Genomic DNA, 16124 nt, shown 5'->3' on the forward strand with positions numbered 1-16124 from the left:
TGAATGGAATTCAAGGAGTATCTGGAGGTTTGCCAGAAGGGGGTCACAGAGAACTTTCAGCCAGAGGTGAAATCTCTGTTGGAGCAACAACTACAAAACATCTGGGCAGATCTGCAGTTGGGCTTCCCAAAACTCCTAGTCTAGGTAAAACAGAATGATAAGGTGACCAATAATCTGGCCGCCATAGACAAGAAGTTCTTCCGTGAAACAATGGAGACCAAGCAAGTTTTAGTCAATCTGGAATATGCCTATAGAGATGAGATGCAGCAAGGACTTTTGAAGCTAAAAATTCAGTGACAGGAGGAAATCCAAGGGTCATAGACCATAGTGGAAGACAGCCATCAGGATGAAGAATTAAGTCAGCAGAGGACTAGGGTAAAACCAGACATTTACAACAGTTTTCTACCCTGCTTGTAACCCACAAAGACCCAGAAGGGAGAGGGCAGGCTATAGCAGCTCAGTGTAAAAAGCCCATGATTTTTGAGGGGAAAACTCTTTGGGTGGGCTTATTTGACTCAATTAAACATTATAGCTCAAATGAATGGCTGTGAAAGGAGACAGAATGGTGGATTTCTAGCAGCCAGCTTGTGTGGCCCAACTCTGATTGTGCTGCAGAACTTACCCACATAAAAGAGACTGAACTAACCAGACCTGGTACAAGCCTTGGGCCTATCCATTAATCTGAATTGGCTTGGGCACAGCTAAGGGCTTGAAGAGGGAAAGAAGAAACACCACCTGAAGTGGCAGAGGACCTGTGACGGCTTGTGCTCCTGGCATATCCAGATGCCACAGATGTATAGATGCTCAGCTGGACTTGCAGATCCGGATCAGAAAAAGGAAGCCAAAGACACTCCAGCAGGCTGAGGAATATGCCACAGATAGAACTTGAATCTATTCTTGCAGCAGTTCCCCAGAAGGAGAAGCAGCTGCTAGTCAGGAATATGGGAACTGATTACCATGAGCCCTCTAAGTACAGGTCTTTGTCTAATATGTATGATGAAAGAGGGGATTCTAATCTGGTTCAGGACCATATTGAGTGGTAGAACAGACAATAAATGTAGTTTGAAAAAAAAAAGAAGGGAAATTGGGCAACAATGTAAAAATCATAGGAAACAGTTCAATAAAAAAATGTGGGTAGTGTGACAAAATTGGCCACAAAATTTAAAGTGGGAGAAGACAGACTGCCGCAGGTGTCTAGGTGCCTCTCTCCCAGTTTGGAAAACTGAGGGACACCAAGCTGAAGGGGCAAAGCTTGGAGATAGAAGGATCAGCTCCACAGTTTTAGTTTAATCTTGGCAGTTAAATAACAATAATACAAGTTTGGCTACTGAGTGTATAATAGAGTCTGTGATGTGTATAGGGCTAATTGACACAGGCTCAAACATAACAGTTATTAGACCAGAAACACTAAAAAGGTACAGGAATAGGGGAACCAAAACTGAACCACCTAATTGGTCTCCAATGGAGACAGTGACTGGAGCAAAGGCACCAGTCCAAAGACTGGAAAATTGAGTTTGAAGACTGGACCTCTACAATTTGAGCAAGAAGTCTGGGTAGCTGAAATAGTGGATGAGCTAATATTTGGCTTGGATTTTATTGTGCTCTAATCCCTGTATAATCAGGAGAGGTGTCTTGAAAATTCACTCAGTGGAAATCCCTTTGAAAGATATGGCCCAGGCAGACAAATGTTTTGTAGACACTTAGTTTGCAGTGAATAAATTGCCCTGCCCTTAGGGACAGTAGCCATTATAACAACTATATGCTGTGGTTGCTTTCCTCCAGGGGACAGATGGTAAGTAGTTGAAAGCTGTTTTGAGACTTAGGGTCTCGGTGGAATCTTAGCTGCTAAAGTTCTTGTGGATCTGAACTGATCCCTATTCTTTACTGAATGTTTCTGACAAGTAGAAAATAGTAAAAAAATGGAAACTGCAATTGTAAAATGGGAACCAGTGGGTATTGGCGAGTGGAACTTGATCCAAAAGACAAGGAAAAAAACTGCTTTCACAGCAGGACAAAGCCTGTGGCAATTTAAAGTGATGGCTTTTGGCTTGTACAATGCACCAGCCACATTTGAGAGGCTAACGGGAGGGAATTACATGACATGCCCCTCTCAGCCTGTCTGTTGTCCACAGATGCTATCCTTTTACATGCTACAGTCTTTGAGCAAGATCTAAAACATTTACAAATAGTCTGTGATAATCTGAAGATGGCCAATATGAAACTGAACACAAAGAAATGTGAGTTGTTCCAGAAGGAGGTAATGTACCTTCAGCATACAATTAGTAAGGAGGGAATCTCCACTGACAAAAGGAAAATTGAGGCTGTATAGAGCTGGCCAACTCCCCAGACGTTCACAGATGTGCAGAGTTTTATAGGGGTCTGATCCTATTACAGAAGGTTCATTTGTGGGTCTGCCTATATTGCAACACCACTGCATAGGTTGAGTGAGAAAGGGAAACCATTCCAGTGGTCAGCAGAGTGTGATGTAGCATTTTCAGAGTTGAAAGAGACTCTAATGATTGCTTCTATCTTGGCCTACCCATGTTTCAAAAGTCCTTACAGAGATGCTAGTGCTTAAGCAAGTGCAAAGGACTTGTGGAGTAGTTTATTATATTGAAAGTCTAAGTTCTCCTGCGAGAAATTATTGCACCACCTGAAAGAATTTCTTTGCAGTTGCTAAATCTATAGAACTTTTTCATCACTACAGTATCCGTATGGGGGAAGTTTATGGTCAAGACCTACCACCATACTTCCCTGCAGTGGCTCCTTAGATTCAGGGATCCTACAGGACAGTTTGCCAGGTGGGTGGAGAATAAGTAAAGTGAGTCGCGACCCCATTTTAATGGGGTCGCCAGGGCCTGGCATTTGCCTTGCTGGGGCCCAGGACTGAAGCCTGAGCCCTTCTGCCTGGGGCCGAAGCCCAAGGGCTTGAGCCCTGAGTGTGTGTCTGGCTCCCCCACTGCCAAGAGCAGTGAGGCTCTGGCTTTGCCCCCCTGTCGGGGGTGGCAGGCATTGGGCGGGCTCAGCCTTCAGTCCTCACCTCCTGGGGTCATGTAGCAATTTTTTTGTCAGAAGGGGGTTGCAGTGCATTGAAGTTGGAGAACCCTTGAACTAGGCTCTCATTGTCAGGTGTTCCTAGATACCAAGGCCAGACAGGACCATTATGATCATGTAGTCTGACATCCTGTGTAATTCAGGCTATAGAGTTCCCCCAAAACAATTCCTTCTTGAACTAGACCCTACATTTAAAAAGACCCCATCCAATCTTCATTTAAAAATTGCCCGTGATGGAGAATCCACTACGACCCTTGGAAAATTGTTCCAATGGTTAGTTGCCCTCTCTGTTAAAAATTTACACATTATTTCTAGTCTGAATTTGTCTAACTTCAAGTTCCAGCCTTTCGCTCTTGTTACACCTGTATCTGCTAGACTGAAGAGCCCATTATAAGTATCTACATGGGGAACAAATATTTGATAGATAAGACCAACTCAACTCAACTTTCCTCTTTGTTAAGGTATACAGATGGAGCCTTTAACACAAGGCAGAGCTCAGTTTGCCCTGGTACAGTGTGTCATCCCAAAGAGCTACTGAATGTGGGAGAGGGGATGCCATCTTTCAGCTCACATTGAGGAACACAAGCAGACTGTAAAAAAATCAGTATTCTGAGAAACAGGCCCACAATTTCTCAGACTTTTACAGAGTGGAATGTTACAGTCTGTACATAGCCAAAGCTCTCCTACTGCAGAGCTCATTCTATTTTATGTCAGACAAGTCAATGGGTTACATAGAAGGCCTCCAACCTCAGAGTGCGTATGGAACTTGATCCTCTGCACAGTGAAGGCTTAAAGAATTACATTTTAGTGCAAGGTAAAAACCATGATGAGCAGGGTAGGGACCACACAGGAACTTGATCCTGCTTGAGTGAGAGCATCACACTGCCCACTGCAGGAGTAAAACCAAAGAAGGGAATGTTTGGCTAAGACCCCCATCAAGAATGATGGCTTAAGCCCATGATTCCTCAGAAACACTCATTCTCTGCTGCCATCCTTTGCTCCTTGCTTTCCCTCCCCTCAACAAAACCCTCTGTACCCTTGAGAGTAAGGAAGGGGGCATGTAGGTAGCCTGAGACATACTCAGTTTAGTGCGATCAAAATAAGAACCCATGGTGCAGTTCTGGTCCCACTAGCTCTTATCCTTACTTCCATGGAGTAGCCTTCACCCATGTTTGTGCTGCAGTGCAACAACATTGCAATCTCTGCTCCCAATTATGTAAGCAGATGCTATAGATAATGCAGATAGAAGATGCCAGGGAAGCTGTTGCCATAACAGGTACAATCTCTCTCTTTCATAAGTGTATTATTTTTCTAGTCACACCTCTCCACTGCCAGATAACAACACTCTGGTGTTTGAATTCAACTTCCTACCTGCCAGCATCTGAGGGGAAGTATGACACACTGCCTGACACTTGTTCCTCTAAAGATCTGCTTTGATCAAGCAATCTGAGTGGTAGGATGAAGTTGACATCAAAAAAAAAAAAGGAGAAAAATCCCAAATAAATTGATATTAATATACCTAATATTTTTGTTCAGGATTGAGTGCATCTCTAATTTCCCAAGGCATACTGACAAAGTGAATTGCATTTTTCCATAGATATGCCATTGTCATGAGCCCAAACACTGAAAATATTTTAAAGTTTAAGAAACAAATAGCTGAAAGTAAGTTCAGAGCTCTCATTTCAAATTGTATTTAATCCAACATGGACGCTAACCTTCTGATCTTCCTGTTTTAAATTAATAACTGTGGAAACTTGCAAAGACTGCAGGATTTGTCTCATTATGATTATTGCAATAACATTATTGGAATCAATGACAAAACTCCCATTAATGTCAATTTCATCCAGGGGCAGGATATTTAGTACTGCCACATCATACAGTTCTTAACCGTGACCTGCTACTCCCAACCTCCAAAATATAAACACCAATTTGTTAGCATGTGTGGAAATGACAGTTTAAAGAAGACATTTTCTGGTTCAGTGTCATTACAATTTTGACACAAAGCCAGATTTTTGTTTTTATAAATATCATATTTGTTTTTACCTCATACAAAGTAGCACCTAACACAATCTAGAGGAGATATTAGAATTAGCTCGATGGGATCACTTAGCAACTGTGTTTTCACATGAGGGGAAAAGTAATAATTTCTCTCCCGTTATCTTATTGGCCTCCTTGAGTGTGTAGATTCAGATTTTGATTTTCACTTGAGGCAACACTGGGGGTTGGGGTGTATGTGCAAGATAGTGTAGTTCAGATTCAAGCTCAAAGCACCCTCTGAGTGTCCAGATTATTTTACTATTTCCAGACAAGAATTACATTAAAGTGGAACTAAAGCCGAGAGTACATGCCAGCAATTTAGGGTAAAACATCAGATGAAATGTGTGGCTCTTTGTGGCATTTACTCTGTATTTCATTGCATGAGCGAGAGCTACAAGAGCCTTGATACACCAGCTGGTGTACGGAATCCATAAAATTAAGTTCCTTGCATCATGTTCTAGTCAAATAGTGTGGAGGAGCAGCAGGCAGCATAGCTAGCAACTGGCTTTTGGGCCAGTGCTCCCCCCTCCCCACAGTAAACAGTGCCAGAATGGTATTGATCTCAGATGTTCAGACTCTCCCAGGTGGAGTTCCTAGGTAGCTGATGAGAATTTGCCTCTGAAATAAAATACTTGCAAAACGGGTGGGTGCACAGCATAGGGTGGGGTAAGGGGGGAATCTAAAATCCAGTAGACAAACAGGGTCTCTCTGCAGCAGACATCTAATTTTCCAAGCCTCCAGGAAAACGGTACACAGTGGTTTCTTTTCTCCTTCTCCTTCCCAGCCTGAGCTGCAATTCTGCCCCATGTTAGTGTCTTAAAAGGTGACTTACAGTCCATGTATACAGGCAACAAAATATCCTTTATCTCAGAGCAAATAACCCACAATGCATTTCTTTTCTTCATTAAATATGATATGGCTATTTAACACATGGATTTACTCTACTTGCTTTACAGTATCTTCCTACCATTGAATCGTTCAAGACAAAAGATGGAGAAGACATCTTAGGTCATCTTATCCATACTCCCAGGGCCCAGTCCATGTGGGTTCTCACAGGTTATTTTCTAGTGCTCTTGTCCAAGCTGATTTGAAATATCTTAAGTGATATTTAGAACAACAGGAGTCCCAGGATTTGGATTAGGAAACAACAAATGAATATTTCTGCAGCAAGAAAAAAGTAATGTCAAAGAGTGTAAAATCTTGTCTTCAGCTTCTTTCATTTCCACTACACTATGTCAGTAAAACACTAAGCAATTTATCATAGCCTAATACTTGCTAACAGAGGTTTCATATCCTTCTGGAACCAGAGAGAATTAATTGGTTCTTGACCCTAAATAAACTGATCCCTCTAAGCTAGATGATGATGAGGGAGTGCAGAGACATGTTTCTTTGGGCTAATCTGGAGTGTACCTGCTCTGCAAACGAGAGAAGTCTCAGGATTTTAGCAGACTCTCTCTAATATAGAGTCATGCTCTAAAAAGGTAAGAGACGACTCCATCATTCTGCTCAGCTCTGTGATCCAATTTATTTTGGAGCACTTCAGACTGAAAGGTTAGCCAATCAATGCAGTTCTCAGCAGGAACAAGCTGTGCAACTTATTTCAAAAATATTATGTAAAGTTTCATTTAAAAAGAAGGTACTATCTAAACATATCTTCCAGCAAACATAATGGTGTGTTATAGAGGTTAAAGGATTGTCCAATCCTACAGCTAGAATAGGTCAAATTCATCCCTAACATAACCTCAGGGAAGTAAATGAAGTTATACCAGGGATGCATTTGGTGCAATAGAGCCATTTAGTACAGGCAATACACATCAGTGCCACTGATAGAAATTACAGTTGTTGGGAGATTTTAAGATCAGAAGGGACCATTAGATCATTTAGTCTGACTTCAACCTTGTCTAATCAGACTTTCATTTTCCATTTCACATAGAAAGATCAGGCCCTGATTTCCACAGTCTTGGAAAAGTCCTTGACTTTTCCTTCCCTTCCTTCCACATTCGTTTGAAAATTTACATTTTCAGATTAAGCAGAACAAAATACTCAAAAGATTTGCACAGATTGGTGTTCTTGTTTACATTGGCACATGCTCTTGGCAAAGAGCTTACTGGAGAGGCTCCTTTCTAAACAGTAGCTGTCTGTTGCCAGATTTTAACTAGATGCACAAGATTTTCTACTATGGAGGATTCCTGAAACTTACTATCCAGTTTTCTACTGCTTAGAGTAGCTTTCCTTTCCTAAGGGTTGGCAGCTAAGCATCTAGCTGCCCTTTAGAATAATTTTCTATTGGACATCCCAAGAACAGTATCTGGGCCAGCTAACATTCTGTAAGTAACGTGATCCGTTCTCAAATTTCCACCATGCTTGGATATGTGGACAAGATCTGCAATACGCTGGTGTTGGTGGGAAGGTTCCAGCCTCCAGTCATAACTGGCCTTCTGAGCTTCCCATTGAACATCACTTCTGAGCTGGGAAGTACACATCTTGCTGGAATGTTGTATTTGTGACTCTGGCTGCTCCATACGGCAGACCATGAGGTTGATTGAGAGAAGAGAGGTAGGAGTGAAAATGTGCCACAGAGATGGCACTTCTTTCCTGCTTCAGCCAAGATCCTCGGGCACAGCCAGGGATCTCTCAGTGCAGAAACCAAGAACAAAGCCATGTGCAAAACCAGCCAAAACAGAGCTGAAGTGGTACATTGGCCCTCTGCACAGGAGTGAACTTGATCCACAGAAAACTGGAGGGAAACTGTTGACGCTCAGTTCTAGTTCAGGAAAAAGCCTCCTATTAAAGTCATTCCTGAGAAAGGTCTATATAGTTCAGCTTATTCCAGGGCAAATGTGTTGTTTTTTCCCCTATTACAATATATTTAAGATGTTGATCTGAGGAAGATGAGGGTCATATTTTAAATATACAGGCCAGGATTGCTATTAGCCTCATTTCTTCAATTCATATCTGGAGTCTCTTTATGCATTGAATAATTTCATTGGGAGTCTTCTCTTGTCTCCAGTACAGTATACTTCTAGTTTCTCCAGAACATTTTTACTCCTTATCTTGAGTCTCTCTCTCTCATTTAATGAACATTCTCCCTTCAGCAAATCAGCATGTGTAACACATCACTGCTTCGCTCCAACTGGAACCCTGCCACTTTGATAGCGTGAATGTGATAGTACCTGAGAGCAGAGGTGCCTGGATTGATTTCTGTGTGGTCATAGCTCGTTATTTACAACTAATCACCGTGCACACATTTGCTGAGATACCTGAAAAACGTGCGACCTATAAGATGCTACTATTCATGTGTCATAGACTGATCCACTGAGGGGCTGAGTGCCTTCAATGGGAGTCACAGGTTCTCAGGACTTTGTAAGACTGGGTCCTCAGGTATCTTGCCACTACCTTTAGTAAATGGCCTTTTTGAGGTGGAGAAATACCTAGATATGACCATCAGCAATTCCTCTTTCGTTTGATATTTATTTTTCTACTCTTTGTTTAAAGATTGGGCCAAATTCAGAGCAGACTCTAGCCTAAGTTCCAGCCTTCTTCCACCCTTCTCCAGCCTTCTCCACCCACGTATTTTACACCATTTTAGTCTCTGAAGTCTTGAACCAACTTATTACGGGTAACTCACACCTCTCCCATGCATCGCCTCTAATTTGGCCCACTGCGTGTAAACTGTTGTAATTCACACACCAAGGGGCTCCAGGAGAAGAACGCAGCAAGAAAAGCAACTAAGAAAGGGGTGTAAGAATGTATATAATTAAAGTAGACCATTCCCTACTTTAAAAAATGGTTACTCACCTTTGTAACTGTTGTTCTTTGAGATGTGTTGCTCATATACATTCCAATTAGGTGTGCGTGGACTGCATGCACGGCCGTCGGAAAGTTTTACCCAAGCAACACCCGGGGGGTTGGCTGTGAAGTCCCCTGGAATGGCGCCCTCATGGCACTAGAGATATACCCCAACTGACCCAATGCCTCCTCAGTTCCTTCTTGCTAGCTACTCCGACAGAGGAGAAGGGGAGCGGGTTTGGAACAGATATGAGCAACACATCTCTAAGAACAGTTACAAAGCTGAGTAACTGTTTTTTATTTTTCGAGTATTTGCTTATATGGATTCCAATTAGGTGACTCCCAAGCCTTACCTAGGTGGTGGAGTCAGAGTGAAGCAATGTGGACTGCAGTACCACTCTACCAAACGCCATGTCATCTCTTGTGTGCCAGACAATGGCTTAGTGCAAGGCAAAAGTGTGCACCGAGGACCAAGTCACTGCCCTGCAGATCTCCTGGATCGGCATCTGGGCCAGAAAAGCCACAGATGAGGTCTGGGCCCTTGTGGAGTGAGTGGTGAGGGCCAGGGTCAGTACACCGTCAAGTTCATAGCAAGCATGGATGCAGGACATGATCCATGAAGAGATGAATTGAGAGGCGACCGAGATGCCTTTCATCTGGTCTGCCACTGCAATGAAGAGCTGGATCGTTTTCCTGAATGGCTTTGTGAACTCAACATAGAAGGCAAGGGCTCTAGGGATATCGAGGGAATGCAGCCACTGTTCCCGGGGATCGGCATGGGGCTTCAGATAAAAAAATAGGAGGAAAATGTCCTGGCTAGCATGGAAAGCCAGCACCACCATGGGAAGAAAGGCTGGGTGAGGTCGAAGCTGCACCTTATCTTTATGGAAGACTGTGTAAGGCGGTTCCGAGGTAAGGGCTCTCAGCTCGGCAACACACCGTGCCGACTTCATATTGACAAGGAAAGCCATCTTCCAGGAGAGGTAGAGGAGGGAGCTGGTGGCTAGCGGCTTGAACGGGGGCCCCATGAGTCTGGAAAGGACCAGGTTAAGGTCTCACATGGGGACCAGCTGCCAGACCTGGGGGTAGAGGCGGTCCAAACCCTTGAGAAACGTGTCAGCCATGGAACTGGTGAAGACAGAGCATCCAGACACGCCCAGGTGAAAAGCTGAAATGGCCCAAGGTGAACCCTGACAAAGGACACCGCCAGGCCTTGCTGCTTCAGGTCCAGGAGGTACTCTGAAATGAGAAGCATGGATGCTTGGAGAGGGGGCGTGCTGCGCTGGGCACACCAGCATGAAAACCACTTCCACTTAGCCATATATGTGGCCCGATAGGAGGGCTTCCTGCTACCCATCAGTACTTGTTGTATGGATTCCGAACACAGACGCTCTGAAGGGTTCAGCCATGCAGCATGCATGGTGTGAGGTGGAGAGACTGCAGGTCAGGATGGCAGAGGTGACTGTGATCCTGAGTGAGTAGGTCAGGAAGAAGAGGCAATGGGACTGGGGTGTCCACGGACAGTTCCAGCAGTGTGGTGTACCAATGCTGCCTGGGCCATGCCAGAGCCATCAGAATCACTCACACCCTGTCCCTGCGTACCTTGAGCAGGACCTTGTGCACAAGGGGGAACAAGGGAAAAGCATAAAATAGTCAACCTGTCCATGGGAGCAGGAAGGCATCTGTGAGAGAGTTCGGGGAGCGACCTTGGAAGGAGCAGAATGCTGGGCACTTCCAATTGCTGTGGGAGGCAAACAGGTCAACATGGGGAAACCCCCACTTTGGGAAGACGGAGTGGATGACATCTGGTCGAAGCGACCACTCGTGGGAGTGGAAGGATCTGCTGACGCGGTCTGCCAAAGTGTTCTGGACCCCGGGCAGAAAGGATGCCATTAGGTGAATGGAGCAGGCTATGCAGAATTCCCACAGTCGAATGGCCTCCTGACAGAGGGGAGAGGAGCGAGCCCCCCTTGCTTGTTAGTGTAGAACATTGCTGTGGTGTTATCTGTGAGGACCACTACACAACGACCTTGCAGCCGCTCCTGGAAAACTTGAGAGGCAAGGTGCACCGCCATCAGCTCCTGGACGTTGATACGAAGGGAGAGCACGGATGGAGGCCATAGGCCCTGCGGCTGAAGGTCTCTGAGGTGGTGCCCCATCCCTGGGCTGATGCATCCATGACCAGGGACAAGGAGGGTTGTGGACTGTGAAAGGGGACTCCTTTGCATACCAGCCGGGGATCTAGCCACCACTGGAGGGAGGCTAGGACCTGCTTCGGGACGGTGATCACCAAGTTCAGGCTGTACCTACCTCAGTGATAGACTGATGTGAGACAGGCTTGCAATGAGCGGAGTCGAAGTCTGGCATGCCTGGTTATGTACATACAGGATGCCATGTGGCTGAGAAAACTCGAGCAACTTCTCACCAATGAGGTTGGGAAGCTCTGAAGGCTTCGGACAAGGCCCACTATAGCCTGGAAATGAGCATCCGGCAGGAGGGCTCACGCCTGCACACAGTCCAGAACCGCCCTGATTAATTCTATTCTCTGGGTCGGTTCTAAGGTCAACTTTGCCATGTTGAGGAGGAGGCCTAGCTGAGGAAAAGTGTCCGTGACCAAGCGGAAATGGGATTGCACCTGTTTTCTGGTGTGTCCCTGGATTAGCCAGTCGTCGAGGTAAGGGTATACCTGCACCCACCATCGATGGGTGTGTCCGGCGTAGATAGCAACTGGACTTCAAGCATGATATGGGTCAGGGAGTCCAGAGGTACCAGACTCAATGGCTCTCCTCATGGAGCCAGAGACAATGGTGCTGGGGCCGTAGCCTGTGTCCCTAGATGCTCCCCTCCAGGACGCGTCTCCACTTGCGGATCCAGGGAGGCGGGCCACCCTTTTGCAGCTTCCGGTGCCACTTCTGGCCAGGAGAATGGGAGCAGTGCTGGGCCAATATTGCAGGTTGCAGTGCCAGGGAACATCGGTACCGTGGGTCTCGATCTAAGTCCAACCGTGGTGCAGCTTCTGCTGCCACTGCCGGGGCACTGCGCACCGAGGTGCTCGGTGCCGGTTCTTGGCGTGCCACAGGAGGCTGAGGGCTAAAAGCTGTCTCCATGAGGAGCTGCTTTAACAAAATTCACACTCCTTTTTAGGTCAGGGATGAAACCCTTTACAGATCTTGCACTTCTCTGCTCGTGCCTCCCTGAGACAGAGCTGTAACAAGGAATTTTTGCGCCCGAGGCAAGGGCCGGCTCCAGGCTCTTTGGCGGCAATTCACAGGCGGGCTGCTGAAGTATGAATGAAACGGCAGCAGCAATTTGGCAGCAGGTCCTTCCCGCTGAGAGGGACTCAGGGACCTGCTGCCAAATTGCCATCGAAGAAGCAGTGGCAGAGCTGCCGCTGAAGCGCTGCCGATCATGGTACAGCTGTGCCCCTCCACTTTGCGTGCCCGAGGCAAGTGCCTCAATCACCTCGCCCTTGTTACGGCACTGCCCCCAGACATTTCAGGCAAGGGTCAGGGGGTTGCCCGTTGGCATGGGCTTAGAATAGGAACCTCAGGGCTTGAATCCCAGAGCTTTGGGCATAAGCCCAAGAGAAAAAATTGGGAAGGAGAGGAACCCCGCCCCCCAACCCCACTAACACTAAGTAAAATCAACTATAACTGACTGACAAACAACTATTAACTATTAGGTATACGCTAGGGAGAGTGGAGAACAAGTAAAGTAGGACTCCACAGTACCAATGACTTTTCACAGGCGATTAGAAGGAACTGAGGAGGCACTGGGTTGGCTGGGGTATGTATCCAGTGCCATGAGGGCACCACTCCAAGGGGCTCCACAGCCGACCCAGCGGGTGTTGCTAGGGTAAAACTTTCTGACGGCCGAACACACAGCACACGCACATTTAATTGGAATCAATATGAGCAAGCACTTGAAGAACATACAACTTTTTCTGGTTGCTTGACATGTAAGCATACACCACTTTAGGCTTCCTGACTGATTTGCAAATGGGGCTAATGGAGTCTGAGCTAAATTCTGCTCTTGTTTACATCTGTGCAACCCTTATTCTTTCAGCTGGGTTGCAAGGGTGCAAATGAAGGCCACAGAGCCGAGGTTATAGTCATTCACATCCATGTTGAGTGACTGTTCAGTGCTACCATTCTGATTTGATAGCATTTTATACCCACCCTGGTGTAAATCACTGCACAAGGTGCAGAACAACAGAGAATCAGGCCCCTTTGTTGAACTAACCACCACCTTACACCTCACTGCTAAACTTGGCCCTTTTAGGAGATTCCTTAGCACATGCCTTTTATTTCCTCCCAGGATCTCTCTATTTTAGATTAGGATTATGGATACAATAGTGGCTCAGTGTATGCAGCTGGATATATAATCCAGGTCCTGCATGGTCCCTACTCCTACAATTGGTACTCTGCTTAACCCATGCACCAAGTTCTTTAGGTTCTTGTTGTCTCTAAGAAGCATTTTTAAAATGAATGTTAGCAGCTTAGCATTGCAAGGTGCATGCTTTCCTTCTCCTGCCTGAATCTGGCTGGCAGCCAGGCCTGATGGAGCACACACCATTGTTTGCTGACCAAAGGACACAACCTCTTTAGCAGACCCAACCAAAAGTAAAACATCGTGATCCTGGAGGTTGTGCTGATGAATGCATCCACCGCCATAGAAGGATATTGGAACACCGCAAGGTCAAGTGCATTTTCTAAGGGACATGACTCCAGGGTGTTTTGCTCCATATCTGTCCGCAAGTCAAAAATTGTTTGGTTGTGTTGACAGCAGCATCAATTCCTTCCTGTTTCATCTGCAGGGCGTTTACACCTTGGACTCGCTGGGCTTTATTTTTTTTTCCCTGAATTGCTTCCATCTCCATTGTCATAGCTGTCAGCTTTTAGTGCTGTAGGTTATCAGCATCTGTTCCACCTGGTCTGTTTACTCTTCTTGGCTGTGAATCTCTCTCTTAAAGGGTTCGGTTAAACTCATGAGTCTAGACTGTACTACTCTGTGCTTCCTCTGATTGCTATCAATGGACCAAATTCTGCCCCTCAGAGCTTGTTAGCTGGAATCCCATGTATGCATCTAAGGACAGAATTTAGCTCTGTCTCTGCAAACTGATTTCAAGAGCACCCAACTTGCCAGAGAAGGAACTAGGCAGGGAAGGTGATTGCTTTTTACCTTCAACACTCATTTCTCTTACTGTCTGGGATTTTTCCAGTGTTTCTGAGGGGTTTGAAGTGGAAGCTAGTTTTCCTTGTTTTATTGTGATTATTAATATAGCACTTGAGATGTGCATGGCACTTAACAAAGGCATGAAAGACAAGACACCTTCTTACTTATGGGAGCATGTCATGCAGCAGAGTTGCATGATTGAGTCCTAAATTAGAACGTTAACACACAAGACATGCATCAGAATGTGCATGTGGGAAGGAAAAAGTGAGGCCCAAACCAGAGGAAAGGGAACAATGATATTAGGAGAGCTTATTTTTATATAATAATTACTATCTAATTTTATTTTAGCGAGATCATGATTAAGGCTATGAGTTTGTCACAGAGGTCATGGAAGACATGGATTCTGTGACTTTCCAGGACCTTGGACCTTCTGCAGTGGCTGGTGTGACTGGCCCAAGGGCTACCTGAGTTACTCAGGCAGCCCCTGGGCCAGCTTCCCTAGCCACTGCTGAGGCACTTTCAGGCCACCATGTCCTCCTCCTCCAGCAGCAGCAGCAGCAGGAGTTTGGGTGGGAGGCTCACAGCAAGGGGTTGGTGTGCTAGAGGGGGTGAGGGCTCTGTGCAGCACTTACCTTGGGGGACACTCCCTGGAAGTGGCAACATTCTTCGGCTCCTAGGCAGAGGTGCCACAGGGAGCTCTGCGTACTGCCTCCGCTTGCAGGCACCACCCCTACATCTCCTATTGGCTGAGGTTCCCGGCCAATGGGAGCTGCGGAGCTAGTGCTCTGGGCGGAAACAGCATGCAGAGCTGTCTGATTGCACCTCCGTCTATGAGCTTTGTGAGGGGGATATTGTTGTTTCTGAGGAGGCATGGAGCCTGCTAGCCCCGCCACCTCCCACCAACACCCCCGCTGCCCCCCCAGCTGCATGCCACCTCCCGGGCTGTTGCCCACCCTCCCAGCACCCATGGTGCCTCCCTGGCTGTCCTTCCCACCCAGGCTGCCCCCACACACCAGGGGTATATAGTATAAGACCTGGACAGGTCACGGGTTGGGAAAGGGGGATCTTATATTTCACATTAATGATGCTTATGCTAGGATGGCACTTTACATATTCAAAGCACTGTGCAGACATTTACTAGCCCTCACAACACCCCTAGGAGATAAATAAGGATCATTCCTATTGTACAGATGAGGCAGACTTTTCCAGCTATGTGTTATATTGTTTATCAGCTACACCCCCTCCTTTCAAAGAGAGGTAGGTAAAAATATAGGATTTTTTGGCTCTAGTCAAGCACTCACAAGAATACATAATATAATTACTTCAATGAACTTTTTCTCTTCTACAAAAGAATGTTGAGAATCTTAAAAATAGAAAGTATCTAAACCAGCTGCTTTAGTCAGTTTCTCTCCTAATACAAACTGTTGCATGTGAAAAGTGCTAACCACTTGCAAGCCACAGAAAACTAAGGTAATGTTTTCCCATATTTGCTTATGTCTCACATGTTCCTTGTCAAATAGGATAAAAGCAGGAGTTAAATGGCATCTAGGGCCCAGTCCTGGTTCTCTCCGAAATACAGGTACAAGTAATAAAAGTGCACTTAACTGAATAAAGTAGCAAGGAATAGTGCAAGAAAGTTTTCTTTAGCCTGTTTTGGAGCTAAACTGGATGAGAAACATTTTTCACATCCTGCAAAGATTTTGAGATTTCTAAAGTGTTTCCCATCCTGTGGAAGTAGAGAAAGAACTGACAGGGATTGGTAGGGGATCTTAATGCATGACAGTCTCTGTTAGCAAGAGTTAGGCTAGCTGTAATCCTAATAACGCGAGATTTGTAGAAGTAAGGATTGTCTGAGGCAAGTGGGAAAGAACTGTGTGAGAAGTTGTTGCGACCTTGTGTTGATAATGAGGAATGTAGACTGGCGTCTAAACAAAAGTGAGAAAAATAAGATATCAAGATGGCCTATGTATAAACAAAATGCAGCTGTTGCTTATTGTTATATGAAACAAAAAGTATAAACGCTTGCTGTAATTGTTTACCTGGAGAGAGACGTGCCTACGAGGGGGAAA

This window comes from Chelonoidis abingdonii, chromosome 9 (assembly GCF_003597395.2).
Source record: "Chelonoidis abingdonii isolate Lonesome George chromosome 9, CheloAbing_2.0, whole genome shotgun sequence".
Lineage (NCBI taxonomy): Eukaryota > Metazoa > Chordata > Testudines > Testudinidae > Chelonoidis > Chelonoidis abingdonii.